Here is a 12322-nt window from a genome sequence, read left to right on the forward strand (position 1 = left end):
CTTCCTTCCTTCCTTCCTTCCTTCCTTCCTTCCTTCCTTCCTTCCTTCCTTCCTTCCTTCCTTCCTTCCTTCCTTCCTTCCTTCCTTCCTTCCGCTTGGAGAGAAACTCAGAGGTAGCATGTCCTTCACTCTTTGAAGGCTCAGAGGCTCAGAAACACTTTTGCTTTAAATACTCTAACTTTACCAGGAGTTTCAAAACACTTCAGTCATGATATAACAAACTCTGGAAAAGGTAATTCTTTATCGATCTTCTTATAATCCTGTAGGTGTTTTCACTGTTATAATTCAATTTCTATGTTTTATTTTCCCCCCACTCTGATGAATCTTATCCCTGTTTGTCTCCCTTGTATATTTGTCTCCTCTCTCTGACTAGAATATGTACCATTTACCATAAGAAGATATTTAAGTTCCTAATGTAAAGTAGTTGTCAGATTTAATTTTATGTTCATTTGGATGTATAAGAATTTGTATGTTTGTATATCAACTAATGGTTTCCCAATGTAATTAATGCATTTTTATTTGGTATCATTAATACATTTATTTTCTTATTCTCAGAGGAAGATATGCAAAAGTATGAACTGCTTGGTATGACTTACCAAGACATGTTATTGCCAAACTTTAAAGATCTAAGTTCATAGCCATCAGGAAATATAAATGTAACAGAAACCCATGCCCATGAGAGAAGTTTTGCTAACACTATGTCACAGAGCTCTATATAGGCTGGTGTGAAAATCCTTTAACAAGTTAAGAGCTATGCAAACAGGTGTTATCACCCTAGCTTCTCATTTTTAGAAGTTTACCTCTCTTCTTCCCTGACCACAAAAGGAGGAAAATAGAAGGAAACAGTCAATTATTTCATAATCTAGGTGAAAAGATTCACTGATGATAGATTAGGGGATACAGAAGAGATATTGCTGTAACTGCCTCAAAGGCACTTTATGAAGAATTTATATTTCCTTTTCCCCAGTGATAAAGAAAAGATCATATTTCAGGTCATGTCCCTATATAGCCCTCAGCATGCATACTCCAATGCTCACTCTTCAGACTGGGCCGACAGGATCTTTATTTAGAATGGAGAGGTCAGTGGGCTTCATCTGGACCCTCCTATTGAGTGCAGGTATGTTCTATTATTTCTGTTTTTTTAATCTCATGGTTGAAGTTTGAAGGTTAGAAGAGCTTGCCTGTTGATAAAAAAACACATGTAGCTCTTTTCTAGATGGCCTGTAAGAGGCAGATTTAGGGTTAATGTAGATTAAGAACTTCCCAACAGTTAGAGCTCTCCAAAAGGGGAATGGGCTGGCATAGTAGATAGAGGGAACCCCTTCAATGGAGATCCTTAAGTAAAGGCAAGAAGATCACTTGTTGGCAATATTGTAGTTTATTTTTGTTCAGGTATGGGTTGGACTACATGGCCTCAGGTCTCTTCCAGCTCAAGATTCTGTGCTTCTGTGATCAGTTCCAACAAACAATATGTCTTTTTATACATAGTGCAAAAGATAAATTGAACATGGTAGGTCATCTATAGAACTTAGAACAAACATTAAACATGTTGTGGGATCTTCATTTACTCTATCTCATGCACACCCCACAGCAATGGTGTCAAACTAAATTAGAAACGTTTCCCCACAGGTCACATATTGACTTAGAAAACCTTAAATTAACACAATTTAGGTCATGTTGTAGATATTAGTTATTTATTTTGTTAAACATTTCTCATTTACATTTTAATCTGGTTTGGTCTGCACCCAAGAGTTTTGCTGAGCCAAAGGCCTGTGGGCTGTTAGTTTGATGCCTCTGCTCCATAGGTATTCGGAAAGGAGTGGGAGAAGAGTGACAGACCCTGGTTTCCAACCTGATGAAAAACAAGAAACTATATCTCATGTGCAACAAACATTGGGATCACTGGGTAGTTCAGGGGATTGTTGGTTGTTCCTCTAACCACTTAAGACTTATTTATAATAAGAAATCACATCTTTTTGGAGGGGGGGAAGCAGGGCAATTGGGATTAAGTGACTTGCCCAAGGTCACACAACTAGTAAGTGTTAAGTGTCTGAAGCCAGATTTGAACTCAGGTCCTCCTGACTCCAGGGCCAGTGCTCTGTTCACTGCACCACCTAGCTGCCTCAAGAAATCACATTTCTAAAGCATTTTAAAACTCATAAAACATTTCCCACACAGCAGCTTTCTGTGAGATAGTTAGTGCAAATATTATTGTAATTATTTTACATATGAAGATATTGAGAATTAAAAAGTTTAAATGGTCAAGTTCACACAGCTAGTAAAACTAGGATTTGTACACAGATCCACTGACCCCAAATCCAGAGCTCTTATACTATATACACTGTACTATCTTTCTAGTTTCTGGACAAACTCCAAAGGCCCTGGAATATACACTATGCTTATATAGGTGCCCAAATCCCTGACTGAATGTCCAGAAATCATTTAGACTTGCAGTAAGATTCCTGTTCTCCGAGAAAGTTAATATGGGTCTCAAGGGACTCAAAGTTATAATCTCTATGTCCCAGTTGTATCACTAGGAAGATTTATCAGAAATAGAGAGAAAACCGGAGTGTGCCCAGAAGACAGAGAGAGAGAAAGAGGCATATTGAGACAGAGAGAATACAAGAGGGCAGAATCAAGCCAAATCTGTCCCAATCAACAAATATTCACTGAATCTCTACCATAGTAAAAGTGTTAAGTGGGAGATTTCTGATGGTGATTTTATTGGATGCAATCATTTTGCATTGAATCTATGTATTCCTTGAATATATCATTAAGCATTATTTCTGGTGTCTAGAAATCATATGTATTTCTACAGACTTTTACTTGAGAACTTTCAACAAAGTCATCTTATTTGGAGGCAGGGAGGTGGCAGGGTAGATAGAGCACTGGCCTCGGAGTCAGGAGGACCTGAGCTCAAATCCAGCCTCAGACACTGACTAGCTATATGACCCTGGGCAACTCACTTAACCCTGTTTGCCTCCATTCTTCATCTGTAAAAAGAGCTGGAGAAGGAAATGGAAAATCACTCTAGTATCTTTGCCAAGAAAATCCCAAATGAGGTCATGAAGAGTTGGACATGGGTGAAACAACTCAACATCTTTGAGGTTCACAAGTTACTGGTGGGGGGGGCGGGGTTGGCAGAATAGGCACTATTATTCTTATTATGTATATAAAAGGAAAATGAGGAGAAGTGACTTACACCACAGGTCTGGTTGTTGAACCATATCATGTGAAGATGATGTCCTTTTTGTTCCAGTTATCCACTAATCCTATAATTTCCGCCCCTGTCCTTGCCTCAAAGGTCACTAATTCATTCCCAGAAGCCTATCACTAATTAAAACCGTGAAGTCCCAATCAATGCAATCACTGGGCTCTTGAAGTTAGAGGTTAAAGGAAATCTGAGAGCATTGCTGGAGGCATAAATACATTTGACATTTCCTTGAATTTGCTATTTACAGCTTTTTTTTTTTTTTTTTTTGCTAAAAGGATAACCAATACATAATGAGTAAGGGGAGAACTAAAGCATGACTTTTCTGTTTACCTTGTAGCCACTGGAGTAAAAAGAGAGTTGGCTCCTGAGCCCTAAAGCAAAGAACTTAATAGCAATTTCCCCTTGGTTATCATTCAATTAGTTCAAAGTGCTTTGTATTTTATCACTCAGTGGACTTGCCTTTGTGAAGATGCATGAGATAACATACACAAAAGTAGGTTGCTAAACCTAAACTATTATTATCTGTATTGACCCATGACAAGGTAAATCCAGTGATACCAAAAGTCAGTGCATCCTTAGTAAAAGGACACAGTGATGTTTCTCAAAGGGGAAATAGATCAATTTCCATTGTGTCTGTCCAGTTGGAGAAAGGAATATGTTGTACTTATGAAACTGAGTGCTGACATTTTTTTTGGAAAAGTATATTCATACAACAAGTATTTTTACATGTTATTTCACTTGGTTCATATAACAGACCTGATCAATTTATATTTTGCTCCTGTTTTTCTCTGCCAATGTGAATGGTAATGGACTGGAAAGGACAGGACAAAAATGTCTAATACAAAAGTAAGGGAAAAAGTAAGAAAGCTGCTCTGGAAGGGCTCTAGACATCAGACCCACTCAACTCTGCTGTGGATGGACTACAGCAAGAGTAAGGAATTTTGTTCTGGAAGCTACATTTTGAGAAAGACAATGAGCTAGGTACAGTGGCAGGTGCTTGTTACCTGTAACAAGGGGGTCTGAGGCTGGAAAATCTCATCAAAAATTTTGGAGGTCTGAACTGTAGCAGGTTAAAGGACTAGGTGTCTGTATTGGCTGGCATTAATATGGTGACCCCCTAGGATCTGGGGACTACAAGGATACCTAAAGAGGGGCAAACTGGACTGGGTCAGAACAGAGCTCATGAACTGATCAGTAGTAGGATTACTCCATGAGTGATCCCTTCACTTCCAACCTAGAAGATAGGAAGAGTCGGTCTAAAAAAATGCCAGTGATAAATTGGTGAGTATCTAGAGGAGGGCAGCCAGCATTATGAGGTACCTCAAGCTCTTTTTATCTGAAGATAGTTTAAAGGAGATGAAGAAAAGATTTTTTTTGGAGGTAGGGGGTTTGATAGCTGTCTTCAGATATATAAAGGATGTCATATGGAAGAGGGATTAGATTTGTTCTCCTTGGTCCTAGAAGGCAGAACTCAGAGTAATGTGAAAAAATTGCAAAGAAGCCCGTTTCAGTTCAATGGAAAGAAAAGGTCCCGACTATTAGAGAGCTATCCAAAAGAGAAATTGTCTGCCTCTGGAGGTAATTGGTTTCCTCAATACAAAGGTTGGATGACTATTTCTTGAGGACATCATTGAAAGGACTGTTTAGATATGTCTCCACAATTCTTTCTAACTCTGGATGTCCTGTGGTCTCTGAAATAAATATGTTAGAATAGAAAATGCTAGATCAAATTATCAGTCAGGACAATGCAAAGAATGTGTTAGGAAAAAATGTTGTGGTTAATAAATAACCCTGACTCCCCAAAACCTTAGAGAGCAAAATGTTAAGTGATTTTGATCTTTTTCCCTGAAAATGAGAAATAGAAAATAATTTTCCTTCAGATGTTATGCAGTTGTAGTTTCAGCAACTCTTTGTGACCCCATTTGGGGTTTTCTGGGCAAAGATACTGGAGTGGTTTGCCATTTCTTTCTCCAGTTCATTTTACAGATAAGAAAACTAAGGCAAACAGAATTATGTGACTTACGTAGAATCACATGACTAGTAGGTGTCTGAAGCTGAATTTGACTTCAGGTCTTCCTGATTCTAGGCACAATATTTTCTCCACTGGCCACCCTGCTGCCCATTTCCTTCAACTATTGATCCCACAACTACGACAGGGTGATTTCTTTCTATATAGATATATAGTGTTGAATAGACTTGAATTTCTAAAACATATAAATCACAGAGTGGTACCTAATTTCCATTTGTTTCCATCAACAGGCATTGTGTGGGCTGTTTCATTAGAGACAACAAAGACTGGTGAGCATCAACTCAGCCCTTTTGGGATCCATGTTTTTATTATATATTTCTTGTTTTCATGTCTTGTGCAAACCCTCTAATAAGAGAACTGTGCATAGTTGAAATTATCTTTCTCCCCAGAGGAAATGTTTCTTTCTGGGCTTGTAGGTGAGATGTTCCACATAAGGTCATTATGACCTCTTTTTGCTTTCTGTCTGGTGTTGAATGCACACCTGACTGTAGATATTTACCTTTCTTGGCACCCTGTCAGAGAAACTAGGGATGAATCCTGCCCATTCCATGAAATGGTTTCTCTCTTACCTCATATTCTACTTTCCTGGGAGATGTCATTCCTGGTCTTAGTGTGGACCATCCCTAGCACTGCCTTTCAAACTCGGCTGAAAAAAGTGCAAGGTACAATATGGCCTTTCAGCTTTTTGGAAGATGGCCTGTAGCTATGTCTAGGGGAAGATCGTGCCTCTTAAAGAGCTGCCAAGAAAAATCTCAGAGAGAAGAGACATTCATCATAACCTCAAAGAATGTGAAAATGAGACAGAGATGAGAACAAGAAATAAGTTAAAATCACAACCCAGGGGCTTTGGGTCAGACATAAGGAAACCCTAGCTGATAACTATTGACTGTTAATATAGGTAAATAAGGGTAATGGAATTTTTTTTGAGGGGTGGGGGAGTGAAAAATAGAGACGGTTATAATTTGCACAGCAGGCTAGTTCTCTCGGAGGTTCTAACATTTGCCATTTATCTTGAAAGAACCACCCATAGCTCAGCCCCAGGCAGCTTCTTTGGCTGTCCCCATTTTGGGAAGTCTCCCTCCTCATCTCCACGACCACATATCCAAGCTTTAAGTCCTAACCAAAATACGATTTTGTACAGTAAACCTTTTTCAATCCCTCAAGTCAAGTGCCTTCCCTCTATTGATAATTTCCTATTTATCCTGCACGTGGGTTGTTTTTTCATACATATTTGTTTGTTGACTCCCCCATAAGAGTGTTAGCTCCTTTAGTGTTTGCCCCCTCCTCTGTTTGCCTCTTTTTGTATCCCAAGCACTTAGCACAGTGTCTACTACATAGTAAGTGTTTAATAAATCATTAACCGCTGACTGATTATATTACTTTTGCCAATCTGATGGGTATATGGGAGACCTCAGACTTGTTTTAATTTGAATTTGTAATTATTGGTCATCTGGAGCAATCTTTCACATGACTGACACATTCACTTTCTCTAGATATAAATCATTTAATTTTTTTCTAATTTTTTTTATTTTTAATTTTCAGCATTCATTTCCACAAGATTTTGAGTTATAATTTTTTCCTCTTCCCATCTTCCCCCTACCCCTACCCCAAAATAGCAAGCCTACTGAATATCTCTTCCCCCAATCTGTTCTCTCTTATACAGCCCCCTTCACCTCCTAACTTTCTAGTAGGGCAAGATGGGTTTCTATATGCCAGTACCTGTATGTCTTATTTCCCAGTTGCATGTGAAAAAACAGTTTTTAAGCATTTGTTTTTAAACCCTTGGGTTCCAGATTTTTTTCCCTTCTTCCCTACTCACCCACCCTCACTAGGAAGAGAAGCAGTTCAATATAGATTGTACATGTGTAGTTACCCAAATCATTTCCATAGTAGTTATATTGTGAAAGACTAACTATATTTCCCTCCATCCTATCCCACCTCCAACTTATTCTATTTTCTCCTTTGAGGCCATCCCTTCTCAAAAATGTTTGCTTCTAACTACCCTCTCCCCCACTCTATCCTCCCTTCTATCCTCCCTTCTCTTATCCCCTACCCCCCTCCCCATTTTCCAGTAGGGTAAGATACCCAATTAAGTGTGTATGTTATTCCCTCCTTTAGGCCAAATTCAATGAGACTAAGGTTGACCCATTCCCTTTCATCTTCCTATTCTTCTCCTCCATTTTAACAGTTTTATCTTGCCTCTTTTATATGAGATGATTTACCCTAATCTATTGCTTCCTTTCTTCTTCTCCCAATAAATTCCTCTCTAACCTCTTAATTTTATTTTTTAGGTATCATCGCTTCATATTCAACTCATCCTGTGCCCTCTATGTATACATGAACATACAAATGCCCACACTCACATATATATATATATATATATATACACATACATCCTCCTATACATACATATGTATGTATGTGTTATATGTATGTGTATATATACATATATATTTCCTTCAGCTATCCTCATACTGAGAGAAGTCTTATGAGTTACAATTATCATTTTTCCATGTAGGAATGTAAATAGTTCAATTTTAATAAGTTCCTTATGATTTCTTTTTCCTGTTTACCTTCTCATGCTTCTGTTGCTTCTGGTATTTGAAAATCAAATTTTCTGTTCAGCTCAGGTTTTTTCATCAAGAATGCTTGAAAGTCCTCTATTTCATTGAATGACCATATTTTCCCCTGAAGCATTATACTCAGTTTTGCTGGGTAGGTGATTCTTGGTTTTAATCCTAAATCCTTTGGCCACAAGAATATCATATTCCAAACCCTTCGATCCTTTAATGTAGAAGCTGCTAGACCTTGTATTCTCCTGATTGTGTTTCCACAATACTCAAATTATTTCTTCCTGACTGCGTGCAATATTTTCTCCTTGATCTAGGAACTCTGGAATTTGGCTATAATATTCCTAGGAGTTTTTTTCTTTAGCATCTTTTTCAAGAGGTGATCAGTGAATTGTTTCAATTTCTATTTTTCCCTCTAGTTCTAGAATATCAGGGAAATTTTCCTTGAGAATTTCTTGAAAGATTGTGTCTAGACTCTTTTCTTTTAATCATGGCTCTCAGGTAGACCAGTAATTTTAAAATTATCTTTCCTGGATCTATTTTCCAGGTGAGTAGTTTTTCCAATGAGATAGTTCACATTGCCTTCTATTTTTTCATTTGTTTGGATCTATTTTATAGTATCTTGATTTCTCATATGTCATTAGCTTCCAGTTGCTCCAATCTAACTTTGAAGGAGTTATTCTCTTCAGTGAGTTTTTGAAATTCCTTTTTCCATCTGAGAAATTCAGTTTTTTAAAGCATCTTCTCCCTATTGGCTTTTTGGGCCTCTTTTGCCATTTGAGTTAGTCTATTTTTAAGGTGCTATTTTCTTCAGTGTATTTTTGAGTCTCCTTTAAGCAGGCTGTTGACTTGCTTTTCATGATTTTCTTGTATCATTCTCATTTCTCTTCCCAATTTTTCCTCCACTTCTCTTACTCGATTTTCAAAATCCTTCTTGAGCTCCTCCATGGCCTATAACCAATTCGTATTTTTCTTGGAGGCTTTTGAGGCAGGAGCTCTGACTTTGCTGTCCTCTTCTCATTCCATACCTAGATCCTTTTTGTCCCCAAAAAAGGATTCTATTGTCTATGCTTCCATTGCTTGCTCATATTGGCAGCCAATTACTTGACTTCTGAGCTCTTTGCCACAGTAGAACTTTGCTTCCAGAATGGAGAGAGCTATGTCCCAAATCACTGGGATTTTTGCAGCTGCCAAAGCTATTAGATGGCTACCCTCTGTTTTAACAAAGTTCTGCACCGACCTTTTACTTTGTCTTTGGCATTTGTGGATTGAGAAGTCTGGAAACCACTACAGCTGCTGGTGATTTACTCTGGTGAAGTCTGCTCAAGCTACTGCTGGTCAGGGCCACCCTGGGGCTAAAACCATGGGCTCACTCAGGGCTGGGTTCAGCTCCCAGTGAACTGTGATGGACCCTTCCTGCTGACCTGCCAGGCTGCTTTCAGCAGGAGATTTGTTTCTCTCTGTCACTTTGTGGGTTCTGTAGCTCTAAAATTTGTTTAGAGTCATTTTTTCCATGTATTGGAGGAGGTAGAGGCTGGAGTAGTGCAGAAGTCCTGTTTCTACTCTGCCATCTTGGATCTGCCCTCTATGAACCTTTTTTAATCCTTTATTTTATAAAGACTCCCGAATCCCTGAAAGTATCCTGAACAATACAGGGAAATGGAAAATTTTTCCAATGTGTAGTATCATGGATGGAAAAACCCACCTTTCCATCTCCTTCTAATCTTTTTGTTTTGTTTTTAGCATCACCTGACTGTGGTGGTATTCTCACAAAGCCCTCGGGGAAATTCTCCAGCCCCAAGGGACCTATACTTTCAGTGCCCTTCAGTTGTATCTGGTCTATCCAAGTGGCATTCTCTCACAGAGTCTCACTGGCTTTTCCTCAACTCAAGTAAGTACTGGGGATTTTGTTTTCCATAGAGTCTGTTTTTATACTTCCAACGTGTAGAGATGCATTACTGTATGTATCATAAGCTATTCTTCATTGACCTTAGTACTAGAGCCAAATGTCTGCCTCTCCCATGGGCAGGACCAGGAGATGTGCCAGGAATAAGTAGCTGTCTGGACAGCATGAATTGAGGGAGCCCCACAGGCCCCCTTCACCTGCTGTGGTGACTGAAATCTCTAATATCTTCCAGAGCACATGCATTTTGATTGAGTTAAGTTGAGGTGTTACATGATTACACTCAGCCTTAAAGCTGTGATTTCCTCACAACAATCATACCAGGTAGTTTATGAAAGTGTTATTAGCTCCATTTTTACAGAAGTGGTAACTGAGGCTCAAAGGTTTTAAGTGACTCATCTTTGGTCATCATGAGAGTAAGTGACAGAGTCAGGATTTGAATCAGTCTCCTGACTCCAAGCCCAGTTTTCTTTTCACAATACCATACTGCCCTCAGTTGAGGTTGTGCATGATCAGGAAATGGACTTGAGGGAAAGAGGAGACAGAGTAACAGAGTGGATGGGAGGTAGCTAGAGATAATCCAGAGCATAGCAGGATGTTTGTGTTGGTGAAGAGAACATTGACGAGGGAAGAGCAACGTGAAACCAAGGTCTACTTCACAGTGTTGCCTTGTCTGTGTGCTGATGCCAAATAAGTAAATTTTCTGAAACAGTTTTCCTTTGGCCTCATCTCCCCTTCAAAGTAATGTTTATGAGATACTTATATTTGCAGAGCACCAAAGACCAGTCAGCATTCATCTGAAGTTGGGCATTTGTTATGTCCCTCCTTCATTGTCTTATGGAGGAAATTTTGTCTTGTTATGGAGAAAAACATCTTAACATCTTTGTTGTCACAAACGAAGTATGGTCTGTTTGGATAAGAAGTAAATTCTTCATTTGTAAGATTGTTGAGGCAGAGGCTAGATGAATCCTTAGGTCAAGGATATGATAGGTTTGAGCAAAGGGATTGGGCTAGATGGCTCAGAGCGGCCCTTCTGAACTCATGATTCTAGAGTCTCTGAAGCCCAGAAAGAGACTCCTACTACTGTAACTTATTTTTTCCATCAGAAAATGATCATGATAGAAGGAGTCAAGTAATTCAGTCAACAATCATCTATTGTTTCTACTATGTGCCAAACAGCTGGGAATACAGAGAAATGCAAATGGCAGTCCCTTCTCTCAAAGATTTCACAATCTAAAGGGGGGGAAGACACTATACAAAGAACTATGTACAAACATGACATGTACAGGTAAATTGGAGTTAGTGTCAGAGGGAAGGCGTTAGAATTAATAGGGCTTGAGAAGAGCTTCTTAGAAGGTGGGACTTCTGCTGAGACTTGAAGGAAGCCAGGGAGCCAGGAAGCAGAGGTGAAGAGGGAGGTATGAAAGACAGCTAGCGAAAAAGTTCAGAGCCAGGAGCTAGAGTGTCATGTTTGGGGAAAATCAAAGAGTACAATGAAATTGAATCATAGGACATGTGGAGGGAGAAAAGCTGTGAGAAGACTGGAAGGGTAGGATGGGATAGAAAATGAAGGGCTTTAAAAGGAGGAGACCCAACCATGATACAAATGAACGCTTCCCTCTCTTCCTAGTTATACCTTCAAACCCTCAATGAGAAAGCAATTAATAGAATAACAAGGATGTCTGGGCAAGAATTTACATATTTTTAAAGTTAGATCAGTCTGCATTGTAGCCATTGCCTAAGTCTCTTTCTTAGCCATGATGTTTATGCCCCAGAGATAAGTGAGAAGAACATTTCTTTACTAAAATCTTCCTTGGATGCCTTATGGTATGGAGGTCTTTCTCAGAAGCCCAGTCAGTCAAGAAGCATTTACTATGTGTTAGGTTCTACACTAAGCACTAGGGTTAAGGAAAGAAAAAAAATGCAGTCCCTGCCTTCAAGGAAGGTAGTGGGTACTCCCTCATTGCAGGCCTTCAAGTTAACACTGAAGACCCCTTTTTGGATATGTTGTAGCTGTGATTCTTTTTCTGAGATATATAGGCTAAATTAAATGGTTACTGAGATGAATTAATCAATTGATCAACAAGAATCTTTTAAGCAACTAGGTAGCAGGCACTGTGTTTTCTTTCAACTCTGAAATGCATTGTTTTTGTTAAAGCTATTCCAGTCAAACACACACTTTGGTAGATCATATGAAATTGGAAGGGATCAGAGAATAGGTCCACTAGTCACAAGCTGGCTCTTGATTGTCCAAAGAGCACTGTAACTAGGTACAGAAAGGCTCATTGCTGAAAGGCTGGCCATCAGGCCAGGACACTCTATCTCCTGGACTAATTTTTCCTAGGCATGGTAATTCATGCCATGCAGCCTAGGGAGTATGTGATCTGCACCGATGGAGAGAATGCTCATATTGATGAAACCAATAATCTTAGAAGTATTGAAGCAAGCTTTGTTTTGTTTGGGGCCAGACTTGTGATTTTCATTGGTCCATTGGGTCCTGGTGAGCAAAATCCCTCTGCTAACGCAGGTCTGGCACCTCTTCTGCTACTCATCAACTGAGAAAGTTGTTGTCTGAGATGATGAGAGATTAAAGTAATTTGCTCGGC

At 39.1% G+C, this 12322-nt stretch overlaps 2 protein-coding genes across 2 annotated transcripts in view; both read left to right on the plus strand.

Moving 5' to 3' along the window:
* Nucleotides 1-12322, plus strand: part of DMBT1 (deleted in malignant brain tumors 1) — a 495581-nt gene that overhangs the window by 91600 nt on the left and 391659 nt on the right.
* The window catches only part of LOC138168724 (scavenger receptor cysteine-rich domain-containing protein DMBT1-like), a 35873-nt gene that overhangs the window by 2297 nt on the left and 21254 nt on the right, over nt 1-12322 (plus strand). The window lies entirely within an intron of this gene.

Source organism: Petaurus breviceps, unplaced genomic scaffold, assembly GCF_028583685.1.
Source record: "Petaurus breviceps papuanus isolate PSGF00001 unplaced genomic scaffold, PetGlider_PUasm1.0 37, whole genome shotgun sequence".
NCBI lineage: Eukaryota > Metazoa > Chordata > Mammalia > Diprotodontia > Petauridae > Petaurus > Petaurus breviceps.